The 21,654-nt window shown below is 38.6% G+C and overlaps 1 long non-coding RNA gene and 1 other non-coding gene across 3 annotated transcripts; both read right to left on the bottom strand.

Moving 5' to 3' along the window:
• Nucleotides 1-7,032: 7,032 nt before the first annotated feature.
• Nucleotides 7,033-11,499, bottom strand: LOC139190514 (uncharacterized). Of its 2 annotated transcripts, none has more exons than XR_011574779.1 (5): nucleotides 11,185-11,499; nucleotides 10,900-11,004; nucleotides 10,529-10,603; nucleotides 10,337-10,437; nucleotides 7,033-7,168 (listed from the first exon to the last, which is right to left on the bottom strand). It is a non-coding gene; the product is annotated as an uncharacterized lncRNA (long non-coding RNA). The 2 variants fall into 2 exon arrangements; XR_011574778.1 differs by lacking the exon at nucleotides 7,033-7,168 and adding an exon at nucleotides 7,780-8,224.
• LOC114820779 (small nucleolar RNA R71) lies at nucleotides 7,574-7,678 on the bottom strand. Its single transcript, XR_003768257.1, has one exon. It is a non-coding gene; the product is annotated as a small nucleolar RNA R71 (small nucleolar RNA).
• Nucleotides 11,500-21,654: the final 10,155 nt, after the last annotated feature.

Here is a 21,654-nt window from a genome sequence, read left to right on the forward strand (position 1 = left end):
TGGGGGGTAACCAAGTTATTTTGCATAAAATTTGTAGGAGTTTATCACCCATTACTTCTAGTGTTGTTCCTTGCTGTTTTAAGTGTTTTTAAGATGTTTTGGAGTGTTTTAGTGTGTTTTGACATAAAAATCCGAAAATCTCATAAAAATTTGAAAATTTGTTTTGAAAAACCCAAAAAGAGTTGTTTTTGTGTGTTTATTTGTGTCTTAGGGTACCTTCCAACACAATGTTGAGGATTTGGTTTTTAATTACATGACTGTTAAAGAGAGTTATAAACATGGATGAAAATTTGATTTACTCTTTGGTGTATGCTTGATTGTGGTTATAATTTATGAATTCACATGCAATCATAAAGGAAAAACCAGTTTTTGTAACATGCTTGAAGGAAGGAACTCAAATGAACGCTACAACCTTGTAAGACTTGAGCCTAAACGTTTATTTGGAGAGTTAATAATCTGTGCACCATTGTTTTCTAAAGTCGCTGCATGATCTCATTATTCTTTGCTTGCTTGCTACTTAGAAGGCGTTTCATCATTTAGTTCGAAATGCTAGAACTCATGCCTATTTCATTCAAAGCATGCTATTGATTTGCATAACACATATTCAAGATGAAGTTGTGTAGTGACCACCAAAGCCAAATTGCCGTGCACCTATTTCATTATGTGTTTAAGTTTTACCCCGTTGAACCTTGTTAAGCCTATGTTCTTTGTTAATCCACACTATCCTTACCTAGCCTAGTTTTAGGACCATCCATACCCTTATTCTTGAAGCATAGTAAAGCATGACTTAAAATGAACTCCTTTTTTTATCAATGTATTGCAGAAAGCAAGTGTGGGGGAAGTGATTCTATGTATGTGTGTGTGCCAAAGTCCTTAATAAGGCATGGGTAAAAATAAAAAAAAGAATTGAAAAAAAAAAAGTATGAAAAAGAGCTCTAAAGTGTTGTTTGTTAAAGAAAGGGTTCAAAACATTGAATTCGGCCCTAAGTGTTGCATGAATCTTCCCTTTGCATTTAAAAGTTGCTACCGCTTTAAGAACGTTTGTTATCCCCATCCTTTCTTTGTTAGCCATTACCCCCAAGCCCTGTTACAACCCTTGACTTCAATCTTGAGTGTTGTGTGCTTCAATTTGTGGAGTTCGAAATTGGTATGAGCATATGGTGTCACTGGTTCTCACATCTAAGTAGTAGCATTCCATTCATAAGATCATATCTAAACATGCTTAATAACTCCAGAAAATTGCTTTCTTTGTTATAACATATGTGAGTCCTAGTCTTTCATGTTTACATCAATCTTCTCACATATACTAGTGTAGGGTGTGTAGTCAGAAAATGTGTGTGAAAATAGAGAGTATCTTGTAATGAATTGAGCAAATTCTCTAAGGCATGTTACTACATTCAAAACATTGTTTTAATTGGGTAATTGTGAACTAGTAAGTGGTGACTATGATTAAGTATGTGCTCAAGCGTAAAGATGACCAAAATCTGTGGGAATGATGATTTTTAACATGTTATGTTTCATTAAAAATCCCTGAGGCAAATGTTGGAAGATCTAGGTTGTGTTTTGTTTGTTTCGTTTGTTTTGTTTTGCTCGAGGACTAGCAAAAGCTAAGTGTGGGGGAATTTGATAGGAACATATTTATGCGACTGAGTAGCTTGTTCTTATGCATTTATGTTGTTATTTCTTAGTTAATTATGTATTTTAAGCCATTTTCGTGTGTTTGTAGGTCCATAGGCCTTATAAAGCAATAAGATGCATTTTGGTGCATTTTGGAGCAGTTTTGGGCTTGGAATGAATAGCACATGCATGGAGCAAGGTGGATGGGCGAAATTGAAGACTAAAGAGGCTAGGAATGTGTTAAAGAGAAAGAAGAATTAATGTAAAAAGGACAAAGAGCTCAGCCACAAAGAGGTGTCACTCCACCATTCACATTTCCATCATTGCCGTGCACCACCATTGCACTCCCTTTGGATTCCTATGCCGTGCATCATCATCCATGTTCCCTCCATTGACTCATTTGTTGCATCATTCCACTTCCTTTCCTTTGTCTACCATGTGCACAATATCCTTTCACCTCCTTGCACTTATTGATTCACCACTTACTCACCTTTCCACCCATGCCATGCATAATCACCCTTGTCCCCTTTATGCACCAGATTTCTTGCACTCATTTCATGCACCATTACACTCATTACACTTCATTGCCATGCACCACCCTTGTCTCCTTCATTATTTTTTATTTCATGCATTAATACATTGAATCATTACACTCAATTGCTGCACACTCCTTGTTCCTTTCACCCATCAGATTTCATACAACTTTTACCTCCACTACATACACTCATTGATGCACCATCCACCACCTTTGGAATCCCATGCCGTGCATCATGACATTTGCGGCACCTTTGACTCATTTCTGCACCATTCCACCTCCCTTTCCTTTCTATACCATGTGCACAATCATTCATGTTTCCTAGCTGCAACACCACTCCATTTTACCCCCCATGCTTTACATCATCACTTCACTTTCACCTTTGAATCATTTTAACACCACTCCTTGCACTCATTGCTGCAACACCACTCCATTTTACCCCCATGCTTTGCATCATTACTTCATTTTCACCCTTAAATCATTGCACACACCACCAATTCACCTTCCTTGTCGTGCACTTCCTCTATAAAAGGAAGTGTGTGTGGCAGCTATAGAGTTTAGTTTTGGCTTGATCATTCATCCCCATTTCAATACAACCTTCATCCAAACACATCAATTCATCTTCACATCCATTCCTCCATACAAACAAACCTTCAAACACTCACCAACACCTTGTGCCGTAGCAAAGGAAGGGGAAGGAAAGTGCTTGGACGTGCTTGCTGTCCAACTTGGATCGTTGGAGCGTTTAGGTGTTTTCTTTCTTTTGTTTCTAATGTTTAAATTAATTTCCTTTCGTTTTGTTGTAAATATGAGTGGCTAAACCCCTCTTGGCTAGGGGTGATTTCAAAGCCATGACTATGTGTGTAATAAAATTTGATAAATTCCAGTTGTGAACTCTTGAATCGTGAATGCAATTGGCTTAACTATTTGATTGATAACTTATTTGTATTTGTTAATTAAGGGTCGACACTTAATTGGCATGCATAAATCCGTTGCTAGAGTATAAGGAAGTTTTACATAATCGTTACAAACTTATATTCACATGTAGTAAAGGTCGCTTATAAACAATCGCGTTAAGTTCAATTCCTAGCATGAGTGACATGATGTCATAGTTGCAAGTTCTTTGTCAATGCTTATGATTTTCATTAAACGTAATGATCTTTGATTGTATCTCTATTATGATGTCATGTAGGGAACTTTTGAAGAATGTTTTGGGTTGTCGAATGATGTCATCCAATCCAATAAAACAAGGAAAATCTGGGAGTTAACTAGTGATGTCACGGTTAATTTGGAGCATTGTCATTCATAATTCAATGAAGTAGTAACTGGAAATCGAGTTGTTTGCATACATATCATGTGTGGAGAAAAAGCCTCTAGCTATCTCATCCATCATCTTATTTCTCAAATTTGTTTTACAATCTGTCTAGTTTTTCATATTTGTTTGTTTGTTTCAACTTCGTCCAAAACTCAATCCCCCTTTACTTTTGTGTGTCTAATTAGTTAAAATCTGTTTTAATTTGTGTTTTATAATGTTTTGATTCAAGTAAAAGTCAATTTTCGTCCAAAGTCATTCCTAGTGTCTAGTTTAAGTTTATTTAGTTGTTTTAAGATGTTTTGAGTATTTTAAGTTTGCTTTGGGTCTTGTGAGTCTTGTTAAGTATTTTTAAGTTTAGTTTTATGTTTTTGAGTCAGTTTAGAGGTTATTAGCAAGCCCTCCTAATCCCCGGTCCAGAACGATCTCTACTTATACTTATACTACAGTTGTCAAAAGAGGGTTAAATTTGTGTGTTAAGTTAATTTTCGCATCAGACTTTAAACAGCACTCTGGTGGGACATGGTAGTTATTGTTTTGGTGAGACTGAGGTAAGTGAAGTGATACAACTTAGACTTACACAATTGTAAGATTGCTTAGGTAGTTTAGGCTCGTGCCTAGGAGCGTCTTTAAGTTGTACACCTGGTGGGACTGGGTAAGTAAGCTTGTACTCGCCGGTGGGACAATAGTTTTATTGAGATCTTTTCTCTCGCTTACCTACGTTAAAGCTGCCTTAGATGCTCTTATTGGATCCAATCCAGAAGAAGTGGGTATGGATTTTGATCTCGATTTGGTCTACTGGTGCAACATGCGCTTAGTCAACTCATGGTAGTGCTACTGATGTCGGTGCTAGACCCGAAACAACTGCTGGACCGAGTTAATCGACAGGATCTACCCCTCCAAATGGAATTGGTAGGAATGCTCGTTCAAATAGAATCGGAACTGTGACTCGCTCAAACTACAGCAGTAAGCCACCCAAAGGTAGGAATGCCGTGAATCCTAAAAGGGAGAGGTAGCTGGTAGTTGAGAGATATTGATCTTGTTTTGTATTGTTGTTGCTAGACCAAAGGGAAAGGGAGAGGAAGCGAATGCTGACGAGACCCTTCTACAACAAAGAAAGTAGATTCATTCAATATTCCATCTTTCCTGGGGTTGGGTCTTGACTTAGGAACATGGAGTGCGTACCGCTCTTCTTACCAGGTCTCCCCCCTCCCCCCCCCCCCCCCCCGCCGCCGCCGAACAAGTGGAACCACCAGATTCGTCTATATAAATTTATACTTTATTTTACAGTAGAGCAATCATGGTGAACCAGCATTTAAAAAATCTTCAATAAAAACATTAGCCTTATTCCTAAGCCATATTAAACAAAAACCAATTTTTATTAAATCTTCATTTGTAAGTCCATCATCATTCCACCAATCAATTTATGTCAGGTTAAGAAAAAAGAAGACTTGCATTCTAACCTGTCTCAACGAGAACTGGTAGAGACATGTCCTTTACTTATGTCAAAAATGCAAGTTGCACCATTGAATAACAACTCTACCTCCTGGTCAAATACAGGTTCGTGCTGCATAGCTGGGGAGGAATTTTAATCACATGCCGATGCTCTCACTTAGTGGAATTTCATTGACGTAGTTTCGACCCCTGATGAGGAGTCTATATGTCGATTCAAGTTAAAGAAGAAATAGGACTTTTGTTCAATAGGGATTTGAAATAGGGATTGGTCTGTCTCACAGATGAATAAGATGTCCCAATTGTTGAATAAGATGTCCCAATTTTTCATTTCATTCAAGGTGCGTTTTCCTCAGTGGACTTCGAGACCTAAGGGAGATGGTAATATGTAATATTCTCGACCATCGGGAGAGGAAAAGAAGAGTTATTTATGCACTAAATAAGTCGAATGCATGGAATAAGGATAGATATGTCTCAAAGATTAGGTATTTTAGGAAATGTGGTTGTCATGCTCTCTTGACTATCGAAGACTTGAGCTGACGAAACCATTCGACTAGGTAAGAGGGGGCTAAAAAAGAGAAAAAAAAAAGAGATTTGTAAGTAGTTGAGCCTTTTTCCTTCCTTTTCGCAGTGAATTGACCCCCTTTAGAGCGGTTTTTTCTTTAAAATGGCTTTGTTTGGGCATTCTATCTCATCATTTTCGTTTTTTTCTTCATTAGGGGCTATTTTAGGCTGGTGATGGAGTGAATTGAGGGACCGACAGATCATTGTGATAGCCGTGGTGAGTCGAATAGTAATATTCCTTCATAATATCATAGATAGATTCAACTTGAAAGACCAGTTTTCTTTTGTTGTTTAGTGAATTGATGAGTATATTTTATATTATATATTTTACCCTAATCTTAGTATATTTTGGTTAATATTTTGAAAGAATTTTGATACTTTGAATTGTATTTTCAATATAGGACTTCTGATTTCCTTTGGAGCAAAACAGCATCAAATGGACAAATTTTGGAGTAATTTCAGTTGGAGGACGTTCGTGAGTCACTTAGCTTGATCTTATCAAAATTTTGGATTTTTCCACCAAGCGGTTATTTTCTGGCGATAAAATAAAGGAGCGATGCGCAGTGCTGAAAAATGACGTTTTTGGGCTTAAATTGCGTTTTTGGAGCCCAAAATGATCTCGGATGGGTTCGTGGCCTTCTGAAGAAGTGTTTAGAATATTTCAAACATTAAATCCAGCTATATTGGGCCAGTTTTGGAGCAACGTATTGGTCCAAAACGTGGCTGTTCAGATTTTAGGCGAATTTTACTATTTAATTTAGGGTTATGTTTCCTATTTTATTTTATTATTATTATTAGTTTCCTAATGGGAATAAAGGACATGTTTTTAGGGTTTGTGTGGGGGGCTTGGCAGATTTATTGCTTGGCCGTCTACAGTAGTTGACTACGATTTATTTTATGCAATTTTGGAGGTTCCATGTTGTATGTTAGATATACGTTCTATGTTGGAGGTTCCAAGTAGAATATGAATTAGGAAAATCTAACCTTCAAAGTGGTATGTGTAGATCATAAGTAATTGGTAAAAATTCATAGGATTGCTAGGTGATGGTGGAACCCTAGTGCTTTCTTAATTTGATTCTCCCAAAACTGTTTTCTTTTCTCTCTAGTTCTAATATTGCAGATTGTTTATTTTAATTCATTATTTTCGTTTTTATTTTAATTAGGTTATAAAATCAATCACCTAAATTTATACTTTACAATAATTAATTGAAATTTGGTTTGTTTCGAATTGTTTAATAATCCCTGTAGAGAATGACCTTACGAGAACCGTTTATACTACAACAACCTTGTGATTCTTGCAAGTATAATAGGAGTTTTTAGCCCATTCACATGAGTAGTAAAAATCCCTATCAAGAAAATGGCGCCGTTGCCGAGGATTATTTAAAATAATCCCTACTAATCAGATTTTCAATTAGTTATGGTTGTTTATATATATATATATATATATATATATATATATATATATAATTTATTTAATTTTCATTTTAATTTTTGTTTTTCACAGATTACAACAGTACAGTGCATATTACAATTATAATCTGTGCATGGTTAGCACCCGTTCAACAGTCCAGAAATTGCTTCCTTTCGATCCAGAACTCGTGCAGACTTTAAGGAGACGTAGGGAGAAAAATTTGCAGTGGGTTCCTTCTCTGAAGGGGACTTTTCTGTAGTCTTCAATTTCTGGGAATCTGCACAGTAAAGGAAAAATGGCATTCGTTATTCCAGAGGCAGGTTTGCCTTTAGGTGATTCTTTAACAGCCCATACCACAAATATACCAAGTTGCATTACTTATCCGGCAGTGGAGGAATGGTCTACATTTGAAATAAAGCAGCACATGTTTAATATTCTACCTACATTTCATGGGTTATCATCTGACGATCCAAACATGCATATTGCAGAATTTTTAATGGGATGCAAAAATATTTTGGTGAGGGGATTCTCAGCCGAATCTATTAAGCTGCGTTTGTTTCCATACACTCTAAAAAATCAAGCAAGAAGATGGCTCCTCACACTCCCATCTGGAAGCATTAGTACTTGGGCTCAACTTAGTGAAATTTTTTTAAACAAGTATTATCCAGCTTCGAAGACTCTTGACATGAGAACTCAGATTTTACCTTTTGCCCAAAAGCCAAATGAGGAGTTTCATGATGCGTGGGAGCGGTTCAAAGAGTTGATTAGAAAATGTCCACATTCGGGTATTAACACTACTGATCAAATGCATATATTTTTCAGAGGGTTGAATATGACTACAAAAACTCTTGTCAACGCTTCATGCGGAGGTTCGTACAAAGATAAAAATGCACAAGAGGCTTGTTTGTTATTTGAAAAAATGGCAGCAGATACACAACAGTGGGCAGTTGAGCAGCCACAATCTAGGTCTGTTTTTTAGATGTCTAACGGTTCTTCGTATGTTACAGCACAAATTGAAAAAATGGAGAAAGGCTTGATGCAAAATTTGACATGTTATTACAAAGAATACCAGGTTCACAAGTTGCTGTACAGCAGCCCTTACAAGCTGCCTGCAGCATTTGCAACATGATAACTCATGATTTTATGAGCTGCCCACATAAAGATGTTTGTCCAGATTTTACAGCAGAGCAGGTTAATGCATTTAACAATTTCCAGCGTCCCATATATGACCCGTATTCAAATTTCTACAACCCAGGTTGGAGAGATCATCCTAATTTAAAGTGGGACAAAGATCAGCATTCTATGCCACAATTTCAACAGCTGGTACAACAACCTGCTGCACCAAAGGCTGATTAGGAGGTTGCAATTGAAAAATTAGCAAATACTACCACTCAAGAAATCCAAAATCTGAATGCATCAATTAAAAATATGGAAAAACAAATTGAACAGATTGCATTCCAGGTTTCAGAAAGAGCTCTGGGTACATTTCCTAGTCAAACAGTACCTAATCCAAGAGGACGAGAAGAATGCAATGATGTACATACTTTACGGTCTGGCAAAAGTTATGAAAATAGACAAGAAAATTGCGCTGGAAATTCGCGGGTAGCAGAACAGCCCTAAACTAAATCTGCAATTTTTGCAGATTCTGGGCAGCCACAAGACAGATCCTAAAATACTGCAGAAGCTACCACAAAAACTGCAGAACGTGTTTATGAGCCTCTTATGCCTTATCCCGAAAGGTTGAAGCCTAAAGCTAAAGATCAACAGTTGACAGATTTCATGAAGACTTTGGCTAAAGTTCAAATTAATTTACCATTAATTGATGCAATCAAGAACATTCCATCTTATGCCAAATGTTTGAAGGATGTTTGCACAAAGAAAAAGAAGCTCGTTGATTTTGAAAAAGTGATTCTTACAGAACAGTGCAGTGCGGTCCTATTGCATAAATTACCTCCAAAGAAAAAAGATCCAGGGAGTTTTACCATCTCTTGCACCATTGGAAATTATGATTTTAGTAGTTCTTTAATTGATTTAGGTGCAAGTGTAAACTTAATGCCTTATTCTGTTTTTAAACGTTTAGGTGAAGGAGAGCTGAAGCCAACCTCCAGTATTATTCAATTGGCTGACCGTTCAATTACCTACCCTAGATGAGTCATTGAAGATGTTATTGTGAAGGTTGACAATTTATATTGACCAGCTGATTTTATGGTGTTGGACATGGATGAAGATTTGACAACACCCATCATTTTGGGCCGCCCATTTCTGGCAACAGCCCGAACTCTTATTGATGTGGAAGCCGGAACATTAACATTTCGGGTTGAAGATCAAACTGTTGTTTTCAAGTTGTTTGAAGCAAGCATACATTCAGGTGACAAGCAAGAATGCATACGTGTTGATGCATTGGATGGTTTACCAAGTGCCGAATTTATGAACAGGTCATCAACTGACCATCTATCCATAAAGCCCCTGAATTTGACTCGTGATTGTACAAGTCCTAAACCACAGCAGCAAAGGGTGCTACATGATGACCAACCAATTAACACTATGAAAAAACATGAAAATTTGCCAGGCAGCCCAAATTTTAAGAAAATACAGCCTGGTAAAAAAGTGTGGTTGTTAAGTTCCTATTTCAAATCATCCCAGGGAAACAAGAGTCTCGATGGAAAGGTCATTTTCTAGTTACTACAGTTTTTCAGAATGGTAATGTGGACATCAAGGCTGAGGGCACATATTTCTCATTGAAGGTTACCAAACATCAACTAAAACCATGCATAGGAAAATTTGGTGCAAGCGAGTCTTTGACCCTAAAGGAACCAGTGATCTAGCCATCGGACTTCTGCAACGTTTAGCTACAGACTTAAAATAAAGCGCTTATTGGGAGGCAATCCAATTTTTCTAAACTCTTTCCTTATTTTATTTTTCGTTTGATTTTTTTATTATTATTAGTTAAATTTCTAGATGCATTTACATACCTAAGTTTTAATAAAATAAAATAAAATAGATATTATAAAAATAAATAAAAAAATAAAAAACGTGAAAAAAAAATCCAAAAATATGCCGCTTTTTTTATTTACGCATGTTGATTTTAGTTTTGTTTTTAATTATCGCATATTGGTTAATTGCAGGTTGAAAACATGGAAAATAAAGAGCATCCTATACTGGAATCATGCACCCAGCAGCAAGTCCACATTAACATCAACCACATCTACACTATGCTAGAAATTTAAAGTAGTCAACATAAAGTCATTCACAGATGCAAGTTTGGGGGTTATTGTTGCAGATCCAGCACAGAAACATAATTTTGAGCAGTTAATTTTCTGCAGCTCAGTTTTGCGATGCATGGAGGAGAAGCACAGTTAAATCACAGATCCATACACCACAGAATTGAGTACAGCTATTACTACCAGATCTACAACAACTAAACTTGCAGGGACTCGAATTTTACCTCCCAGATGCACTGATCTGGGTCATGCGGCCTGCGCTGGTTTCGTCCGTTGAGCTTGTGTGTTTACTTCTGTTTCCGTGGCTCTATCATGGATCCACATCCTTGCACATAGAGCAATACAATGAAACTATGCTGGGACATAAACATCATTTTTACAGATCAAGACACATCACAACCCTGGACTAGTTTTACCTTCGTATGGGAGGCGGATCTGTGATGTTTGAGATGTCCTGTTTTCTTCCTTTGTTCCGAGACCAGATTGTTATCCTGCACAGTTCACAATAGAAAGACTAATGACACTTTGACTTTCATGATACAGGTTATGAATCACTTAAAACACACAACATTGTGAAATTCATTCTAGGTCTGCAGGTATTATCCTTTTTGTTTATTTGTTCATCAGATCAGGAGTATTCCACGTTTTATTTTTCCCTTTTTCTTGGTCATATGAATTACTTTTATTTCTCATTCCTTTAAGTCCACCTTCGTCATATTAATTTTTGGAAGATCTTTTGATGAAATTACTAATGACATTCAAACAAGCGCAGGGATGCATGTTATACCTTCAATATCGACAGATCAAGACTTTCAAGATGTGCCATGCTTTCTGTCCAGTGGATTTTCAATTGAGATTTCTTTCTCTCGGATCTGTCACGGATCTCAGTGTTCTGCACAAATACCACACCATTATAATTACATGCAGAGAGTTTTCAGGTCATGGACATTTGCACATTCATAATATACACAGACCTGAGACCAACATGCATCAGTCACAGAACCATGGTGTTCAACCAGTTACTCAGAGACTATAAAAAAAAAATTAAAAAAAAGGGACGAGGGCGTGTTACCTGCAGATGGCAGAGAGGTTGCTTTTGGGGTTCTTGCAGAGGAGAGTGTGTGTGGTGGTGTTGCTGTGTGAGAGACGGTCCCGCACGTGTGTGTGGTTGAGCAGCTGATTTTTGAAACTGGGAAGAGTTCCGAGAGTCTTTTCAGATTGAGAAAAATGAGAGAGAATGAAAGCTAATTTTCATTTTAAAGAGATATGGGGTATGAGAGCAAACGAGAGAGTGGGTTGAGGAAAATAGGAGACTTATTTCTGATATGGATGTACGTTTGGGTTTTTAGTGAGAAAAGGCTGGAGTTTCTTGAAACGAAAAAAAAAATTAGAAGGGAGAGAAATGGGTGCATTTGAACCTTTCTTTTAGAATCCTAAAGAATTCATCATATGGATGCGTGACATGTGGCGTGTCCTATCTATTGGGATAGGGACATTTTCAAAATGGGAGACAGGGAGCCGTTTGGTGGCTCAGGGATCGAGGCTAGTGAAAAGGGAATCCTGTGCGTGTTCAATAATAGCTAGGTTTTTTTTAAAATGACACATGCAACTGCTACACCTGTTTCTATACCAGCTGTTGCGCAAGTTGACACAAGTATGGCACTGTCCGTGGTGGTCTGCGCGTCTTCACACAGCCCTAGGTCCTGAGTTTGAATCCAGGTGCTTCTTTTCCTTCTTTTTTGTTTGTTCTATTATTTGTTTATTTTAATTTCTTTGTTTCTTCTCTGTTTTCCTTTTTCTTTTAGTTTATTTAGTCTAGGCTTTTGTTTTATCTTTTCAAGTTTTGCTTTTTGTTTTTTTTAGTTTCCATTTATTTTCCACACCTTTCTATTATTTGTTTATTTTAATTTCTTTGTTTCTTCTCTGTTTTCCTTTTTCTTTTAGTTTATTTAGTCTAGGCTTTTGTTTTATCTTTTCCAGTTTTGCTTTTTGTTTTTTTTTAGTTTCCATTTATTTTCCACACCTTGAGGACAAAGTGTGATATAAGTTTGGGGGTGGGAAAGAAAAATTTTAGGATTTGTTTATTTTAATTTCTTTGTTTCTTCTCTGTTTTCCTTTTTCTTTTAGTTTATTTAGTCTAGGCTTTTGTTTTATCTTTTCCAGTTTTGCTTTTTGTTTTTTTTAGTTTCCATTTATTTTCCACACCTTGAGGACAAAGTGTGATATAAGTTTGGGGGTGGGAAAGTAAAATTTTAGGATTTTAATTTTTGATTTTTGTGTTAGTTTAAAAATTTTCATTCTTTTTAAGTTAATATCCATAGATTATTTTAAACGTTGGAACAAATGGACATGGTGAAGATTAATCCCACAATAGAGTCTTTTCTATTTATCGTTGCTTAGACACTAATTTATGAATTATACTTTGAACTTTGCACATCACACCAACATGGTTTGTGGGGAGTCAGATTGAAATACTTGCTTTTAGTCTAAGTTTATTTTTAATTTTTGTTTTAAGTAAAGTCAGTTATTATTGTGAAAAAAGTAATAATTGTCTCACCCGAGATTTTGCTTAGTAACCAGGCCAGTCCTGCCTAATTAGCAGTGATTCTCACGTTAAACGATAGAGTTTTGGCATGGGGCAGGGTGGTTAGTTGGTTTCATAGCCTTTTCAGCTCGAGTTAATAAGTCCTTAGAGGTGTTCTACACCTAGTGCCCTAAAGCCCTAGTGGTTTGGGAGTCATTGACCTAAAGCTCGCTACATGGGTTGGATCGAAAGCTTAAGTGAACCGACATTGCACGACCACTACTGTTATTGAAATAAATAAATAAAAAATTGTTATATATGAAAAGAAAAAAAAAGAAAAAAAAAATTAAAAAGAAAACGAAAAAAAATGGTTATATTCAAAGTTAGTATGTGTGAAATAAAGAAGGACGAGAGGTAAGAGTTTTAGTCGAGTCTCCTTAACTATGTTGGTTCACTTTACACCAAAGGAAGTTTGTGAATTCTTTTCTAATTGATTCTAAATGGCTTAGACTCTGTGGTGGGATTGGTTGGAGCTTTTGAAAAGATGTTCTAGTTTTTAAAATGTTCTATGGATTGCAACTTTGAAGTTGAAAATTTTTGTTAGTTAATTTTAGCTAGTTCTCTAGTTTGTTAAGTTTTTTTTTTTTTTTTTTTGAGTCTTGTTTTGGTTGAGGACAAGCAAAAAGCTAAGTTTGGGGGTATTTTGATGAGTATATTTTATATTATATATTTTACCCTAATCTTAGTATATTTTGGAAGAATTTTGATACTTTGAATTGTATTTTCAATATAGGACTTCCGACTTCCTCTGGAGAAAAACACCATCAAATGGACGAATTTTGGAGTAATTTCAGTTGGAGGACGTTCGTGAGTCACTTAGCTTGATCGCATCAAAATTTGGGATTTTTCCACCAAGCGGTTATTTTCTAGTGATAAAATAAAGGAGCGATGTGCAGTGTTGGAAAATGACGTTTTTGGGCTTAAATTGCGTTTTTGGAGCCCAAGATGACCTCGGATGGGTTCGTGGCCTTCTGGAGAATATTCCAAACATTAAATCCAGTTATATTGGGCCAGTTTTGGAGCAGCTTATTAGTCCAAAACGTGGCTGTTCAGATTTTAGGCGAATTTTACTATTTAATTTAGGGTTATGTTTCCTATTTTATTATATTATTATTATTAGTTTCCTAATGGGAATAAAGGACATGTTTTTAGAGTTTGTGTGGGGGCTTGGCAGATTTATTGCTTGGCCGTCTACAGTAGTTGACTGCGCTTTATTTTATGCAATTTTGGAGACAGAGAGAATTGCTAGGGTTTTGGAGATTTTCTACTTGAAGGTGTTTTCAATCATTTTCTTAAGAATATTTTTTATGATTTCAATTATGAATATGCGTAACTAATTTCATTTGCTAGGGCGAAGCCTTGAGCCTTAGCATGAATATGTGATTTTTACTTAATTGCTTATGATTGATAGCATGCATACTTTGATGTTAATCACCGGGACAAAAACTATCTAATTGTCTTAATGCCTGATCACCATTAGGATCTTTAGAAAAGTAATTTGATGCAATTTTGGTCGGAAGGTTCCCTGAAATTGACGCTGGCTTATTGTGATTAATAATTGTAATTTCACTTAGGATGAACACCACGTCTTAAGGGTTGCATGGTTTTTCAAAGGATTTTCATAAAGCATAATGAGTCTTTCATGTTCAAATTTGATCCGAACGTCCAGACGGGTTACATGTTAGATATACGTTCTATGTTGGAGGTTCCAAGTAGAATATGAATTAGGAAAATCTAACCTTCAAAGTGGTATGTGTAGATCATAAGTAATTGGTAACAATTCATAGGATTGCTAGGTGATGGTGGAACCCTAGTGCTTTCTTAATTTGATTCTCCCAAAACTGTTTTTTTGTTCTCTCTAGTTCTAATATTGTAGATTGTTTATTTTAATTCATTATTTTCGTTTTTATTTTAATTAGGTTATAAAATCAATCACCTAAATTTCTACTTTACAATAATTAATTGAAATTTGGTTTGTTTCGAATTGTTTAATAATACCTGTGGAGAATGACCTTACGAGAACCGTTTATACTACAACAACCTTGTGATTCTTGCAAGTATAATAGGAGTTTTTAGACCATTCACATGAGTAGTAAAAATCCTTATCGTGAATCGATCCCGGTTGTTGTACTGAAAATGGGAAGCAAATGAATCGAGTAGCAAACCTGTAGCAGTAGAAACGATGTACTAGAGGGAAATTCAAATCCATGTTCCTAAGGACAGATGAAGCGAATGGATAGCTCGTGGGATTGACCCGTGTATAAGGTAGCACCGGAGTGCGGAGGTTGTCCTACATTACTCGGTCGGAGCGTTCTCTTGGGTGATATAGTGCAAGCAAAAAGTTTAGCATACGTTCTTGCCGGGAGAGTTCACCTGTGTCGGTCTACCACCGAAACCCAAACGCCAAAGGGATATTTAACTACGAAATAATACATTTCACAAAATGGCATTATCATTGCTTAAATCGAACGGGATAATATCGAGAATTCCCTCACCTACTTTTCCATGAAATGAGAATCCACCCATAGACTCTATTTGGGCATTCCTTAAATAAGCGGCCTACCACTAACTTGCTATCACCTATCTTCCCCTCCTCCTACTAAGGCAGACACTGAGCCCAAGGAACACGTTTTCTCAAGCGTGGTCCGCCCACTCTTACCCCGGGTGCTAGCGCTTTCATGCTAGGAGCATGACCAACCCCTCATGTGGCATATCCGCCGCTCCTAAGTGCGCTTTCTCGGTAGTAGTCTCCCAACTCTGGAAAAACAGTATTCTGCCGTCGTCACCTGCAAGTCCCTAGGAGCAAAGGTTCCCCGTGTTAGCCATTAACTTCACTCTCTTTGTGACTCATCGATCAACCAACCTGTCTATATGTATCTATTCGACCTACCGAAATTCTGTCACCAGTTCTACTGCCTTGACTTTTTGAAGTATTCAAGCAAGACAAACCTCAGAGTGCACCGCGTACAGAGATCGGCCTATAGCTTTCATCGAAGATTGTGCTTGTATGGGTCTCCTACTCGTCCATTCATCTGGAGCATACGAGCATTCCAAGAAACACCTTTCCCTTAGAAGCCATTCTCGTGCTTAGAAGCTGGCATGGAAAGAGTTTTCGAAAAAAGACAAGATTACCATTGAGGCACACCGGGATTTCTACACGCAAGCAGTGGGCAATCATCCCTCAATCAAGTCAACAGTGCCCAAAATAGGTATTTATTCAAAACCTATTTCATCTATCCTCATCAAATCTTCTCCACAAGGTAACCCCCAAATCATTCCTTTCAATTATATTAATTAGGTAATTAATTGATTTATTACCTAATTAATTTATTAAGGCTTATTATATTAACACCCCACAAATTGTTGAATAAACCCCACATACTTAATACACCCCACATTTACTTTTTCACTTAAAAATTATCTTAATACACCCCACATACTTTCCCATAATACCCTCACACCCCACATTCTCAATATACACCTTATATTTTGTACATACACCCCACATCTTCTATGCACCCCACATTTCTCAATATACTCCTTATATTCCTCCACAAGAAGTGCTTTTTTTCGCTCGGTCTCAGAGATTGTGATATTTGCGGTGTTGGGATCACTGATAATGCTCTGCCTGTAAATCATCACCCTTTCACCAAGAGCACTACTTTTCTTCTTTGTGTTGTTTGTAAGGAACGGGCCTTTCTGCTAAAGAATTGGAGATATGTGACTTCTTTGTCTATATTCCGCAGTATGGAGGTGGTACTGCTTCCTTGAATGTGACCGTAGCAGCTTCTATCGTGCTGCATCAGTTTGTGGTTTCATTGGTCGGAGTAGATATTGATACACATTTAAAGCCTCCCAAATTATAAGAAAAAAATCATATAAGTTCCTGTCTATATTACCCATGTAAGTATATTATTTTCCAAACTAAAGCCTCCCAAAACCCTAAAAAATTCCCATCAAATCATAAAGAATAGATCAACATCTTTTCATAGAAAAACACAGAGGTCAATGTATATGGTGACGGATCTAGCACATCTCTTTATACAGAGAAACACGGTTGAGACGACGGAGAGAGAGAGAGAGAGAGAGAGAGAGAGTCTGACAGACTTCTGAATTTTGATCTCGACCGTGATTTCTCTGTATAAAAGAATGGAATGAACCCTAAAACATGATGTAGCACGATAGAAGCTGCTACGGTCACATTCAAGGAAGCAGTACCACCTCCATACTGCGGAATATAGACAAAGAAGTCACATATCTCCAATTCTTTAGCAGAAAGGCCCGTTCCTTACAAACAACACAAAGAAGAAAAGTAGTGCTCTTGGTGAAGGGGTGATGATTTACAGGCAGAGCATTATCAGTGATCCCAACTCTACAAATATCACAATCTCTAAGACCGAGCGAAAAAATCACTTCTTATGGAGGAATATAAGGAGTATATTGAGAAATGTGGGGTGTATATAAGATGTGGGGTGTATGTACAAAATATAAGGTGTATATTGAGAATATGGGGTGTGGGGGTATTATGGGAAAGTATGTAGGGTGTATTAAGATAATTTTTAAGTGAAAAAGTAAATGTGGGGTGTATTAAGTATATGGGGTTTATTCAACAATTTGTGGGGTGTTAATATAATAAGCCTTAATAAATTAATTAGGTAATAAATCAATTAATTAGCTAATTAATATAATTGAAATGAATGATTTGGGGGTTACCTTGTGGAGAAGATTTGATAAGGATGGATGAAATAGGTTTTGAATAAATACCTATTTTGGGCACTTTTGACTTGATTGAGGGATGATTGCCCACTACTTGCGTGTAGAAATCCCGGTGTGCCTCAATGGTAATCTTGTCTTTTTTACCCAAAAATCCATGTGTTGCCTCCATATTTTTCTTAATTATTTTTGGCTCCACAAATCCCCCCACACTTGCTGGGCTACTCATAGGAAAGGGCAGCAAGTGTAGAGATCTCCAGCTTTGATGCAAATTCTCACTTGGACTTGGAATTAGATTCTTCTAGGAGAGGGAAATAAATCGCCTCCAAGCCTATTTAAGCCTACCTTAAGTATGAGATTAAATTAACTTTGGAGGGGAATTATTTGTCCCTACAAGAAAGAGAGAAAACTAGAGGATATTTGTTCCCCCTCCCCTAGCACTCTTCTTTGCTTGCCCGTGTAAAGACCCGTATTCCGTTGATTTCTTTGTCTTCTCTGCGCCATACTGATGTAAGAAAAAGTTAATTCTCCTTGTCTTCTTCTTAGGTAGTGTTGCCACGGGCAGTCGTTGGGGTGGTGCGGCAAGTCGGCTGGCAGAGGCCAGGAGTTGGCTTGGCATGGGCCAAAAAGGTGGTGTGGCAAGGGTCATTGCTTGTACTGCTTGGCTTAACTGAAGCCAATGATTGGCTCGACATAGGCCACGGGTTGGGCTGCTTGCAAAAAATGAGAACACTGCTTGAGTTTGATTTCTCAGCTGTCATAGATTGAGCATTTAAGGATGGAGCTACCAAGATCGGAGTTGTTGAAGATGAAGTGTCGGCTGAGCGAACTGTTCAGTGCAAAGTGGCTGATTCCCCCTGATCAATTGCTGCCTAATTGGTCTTCAAGCATTCGATCTTTTGAGCAATGTGGCATTCTCACACTGGAGAGGTTACCCAGATGGGTGTCGGGGTTTATCCTCTCGCACTGGAGAGCAATTAGTTTACCCTCTCGTACTGGAAAGTTTACCCATATAGGTGTTGGGGAATTAGTTTACCCTCTCGCATTGGAGAGTTTACCAATATGGGTGTCGAGGAATTGGTTTACCCTCTCGCACTAGAGAGCAATTAGTTTAGCCTCTTGCACTGGAAAGCAGACCCATATGGGTGTTGGGGAATTGATTTACCCTCTCACACTGGAGAGCAAACCTATATGGGTGTCGGGAAATTGGTTTACCCTTTTGCACTGGAAAGCAATTAGTTTAACCTTTCGTATTGGAGAGTTTACCAATATGGGTGTCGAGGAATTGGTTTTCCCTCTCGCACTAGAGAGCAATTAGTTGAGCCTCTTGCACTGGAGAGCAGACCCATATGGGTGTCGAGGAATTGGTTTACCCTCTCACACTGGAGAGCACACCTATATGGGTGTCCGCAAATTGGTTTACCCTTTCGCACTGAGAAGCAATTAGTTTAACCTCTCGCATTGGAGAGTAGACCCATATGGGTGTCGGGGAATTGGTTTACCTTCTCGCAATGGAAAGTAATTAGTTTATCCTCTCGTATTGGAGAGCAGACCCATATGGGTGTCGGGGAATTGGTTTACCGTTTTGCACTGAAGAGCAATTAGTTTAACCTCTCGCATTGGAGAGCAGACCCAAATGGGTGTCGGGGAATTGGTTTACCCTATCGCAATGGAGAGCAATTAGTTTATCGTCTCGCACTGGAGAGCAGACCCATATGAGTATTGGGGAATTGGTTTACCCTCTCGCACTGGAAAGTTTACCCAAATGGGTGTTAGGGGATTGGTTTACCCTATCGCACTGGAGAGCATGTAAGTCGTTGTTGTGAGTGCAGCTGAGGAAAGCTGGATTGTTGGAGAACTGAAATAATCCTCAACCTGCGAGGTCTTGTTTGGTGAACTGCTTGAGACTTTGAATTGCTTGTGGAACCCACGTAAGGATGTAAGCGCAGTGAGCTCTTCCCAGAATTATTGCGCCATCATTAGGTGTTTCTTCGTGTGCCCTTTTTTAGGCTTGGTTAGCGTGAGCCACAGGGCAAGATCAGCACGGCTGGGAGCCATGGTGCAAGATTGGCACAATTATGAGCCATAGTGATAGATCAATGGCTGCCCAGAGTCGTGGAGCAAGTAGGCACAGCTATGAAAGCAGAGTTGGGGCTGGCTTAAGCCAAGTTGTGCGTATCAGGAGGAATTTGACCACTAGGCCCATGATGCTTGGCTACTGGTGGTGTGCTATTTCAGTATTGAATCCTCTAGAGTGTTGAAAACAAGGCATGCCCCCGGTTATTGGTAGTTGGGCTGGTGTGTCATTCTAGTACTTGTATACCATCGGCGCGTCATTTGGATAAGCTGGTACCTTTGTCGAAACAGAAGTAATCTTTGTATTCGACAATTTATGTGGGATAGTTCTGTCTGCTCGATCTTGTTAATGAAATGTGACATGCTTACATTGATCATGTCTCATTGGAGCACTTTGTCAATAGCTTCATTGCGCTGGAAATCGCGCAATTGTTCGATCATGTCTTATTGGTTGCTGTGCATGTGGTACGTTGTGCTGCCTACTCTGATGTAAGGTGAAGAATGCTCATTGCGAGCTTAGTAGCGAATGAACTCTTTGCCTGGAAGGCTACTCATGTTGATTATCGAAGTGTGGTCCCAACCATGAGTGTATGCTCATCCATGGCCCTAACTAAGAGTACACGCTCCTCTGCATGCTAAGACAAGAGTATATGCTATCTTAGGGGCCCAGTCGGGAATGTACACTATCGGAACGCTCGGTTCGTGGTTGATGAAGTGGCTTCTTGCCGAAACGTTGTTGGAAAGGTTTTTCGTCGGCCCTTGTCCTACTTCGGGACACCTCGTCAGGGGCATATTGCATATCGGTACGCTACATGAGCTGGTTTACTAAGGTCGTCTATTGTGCGAGGGCGCTTGTTAACTCTATGACTTGTCGAGATAAGTATTGTTCTCCATTCGGGTTAGAATAGCTTGGATGAAATATGTCTCTTTGAGTAGTAGAAGTGTGGTAGACTTTGAGTACGAGATTTAAGTTGGAAAATGTCAACTCCATAGAGAAATTGGGTGAAAATACCCCCGGTTCAATCGTCGACCTAGAAATTTAGAGTTGGGACGGTTGAACCGATTTTGGATCGGCTTGGGCTGCTTAGGACACCACGCGAGTGGGCTGCGGTGCGCGTGCATATTGGGCTTGAGCTCGACTCGGAAACGCGTTGGGCTCGTGCTGGTTTGCTTCTTCTGCCGCATCTGCTTGGGCTTGCGTTGTTGAGGTAATGGCCAGGGCCGGCTTGCACTGGGCCTGGCTCAGCTGCCTTGCAGTGTGCGCTACATATTGGGTCGTGTGCCAAGTGGATAAGGCTTGGGTGTGCGTTGCTGGGGTAGCAGCTTGGGCTGCTTATAGCACCTGGGCTTGCTGCTGCAAAATGGCGTGGGCCTGGGCTTGGGGCTGCCTTGCTGCTCATCGTGGGCTTACTGCCATGGAGTTGGCCACTCCCCACTGCCACGGTGGTCTTAGTGGCTGCCATGGTGGTCCTCGTGGCTGCCATGTTGGTGGTACTCCGTGGTGGCAAAATTGATCCTCTTGCCATCGCTTTGAGCCTCGTGGATTGTCGTGGTAGGGCTACGTCTTGTCCTCCATCATTTGATCTGAATTTTTAAAAGTAGGAAGTTTCGTTCGTCGTGGTTTCCGAATTTCCCGTCATTGTATTTTTTCCTCACCTCTATTCAAAGAATTAAAAAATTATAGGAATAAGAAAGTATGAAAAATTTATGAATGAACGAGAAACAAGAAACTTTGAATATGAGAGTCTTCTTCGAGCGTGTGAATCAAACTCTCAATGAAAGCACCAATTTGTGGATACAAATTTCCGCCTTCTCAGTCTTGGACAAAATTGTACCTACAAAACAATTAACACCTTAGGTCAAGGCCAAGAGATTCATGCTCCCATGATGAATTGGGGGGGGGGGCTTTGGCCGAATAACCTCTGATGCCAAAGTTAGAATTTTGAGAGAAAAGTGTTTAGAGAATTTAGAGAATTTTGCAAGAGAGTTGGAATTGAGTTTTGGAGAAAATGAGGGTGTTTATATAGGGGTTGTGGCTAGCCCTTTTGGGAGGAGGAGGAACGGCCCGTTGGATGGTTTTTTGGGTGAGATTCATGATTTGTTAGCTAATTAATAAATTAATTAGGTAATAAATCAATTAATTAGCTAATTAATATAATTAGAAAGGTA

Source organism: Malus domestica, chromosome 13 (genome assembly GCF_042453785.1).
Source record: "Malus domestica chromosome 13, GDT2T_hap1".
NCBI lineage: Eukaryota > Viridiplantae > Streptophyta > Magnoliopsida > Rosales > Rosaceae > Malus > Malus domestica.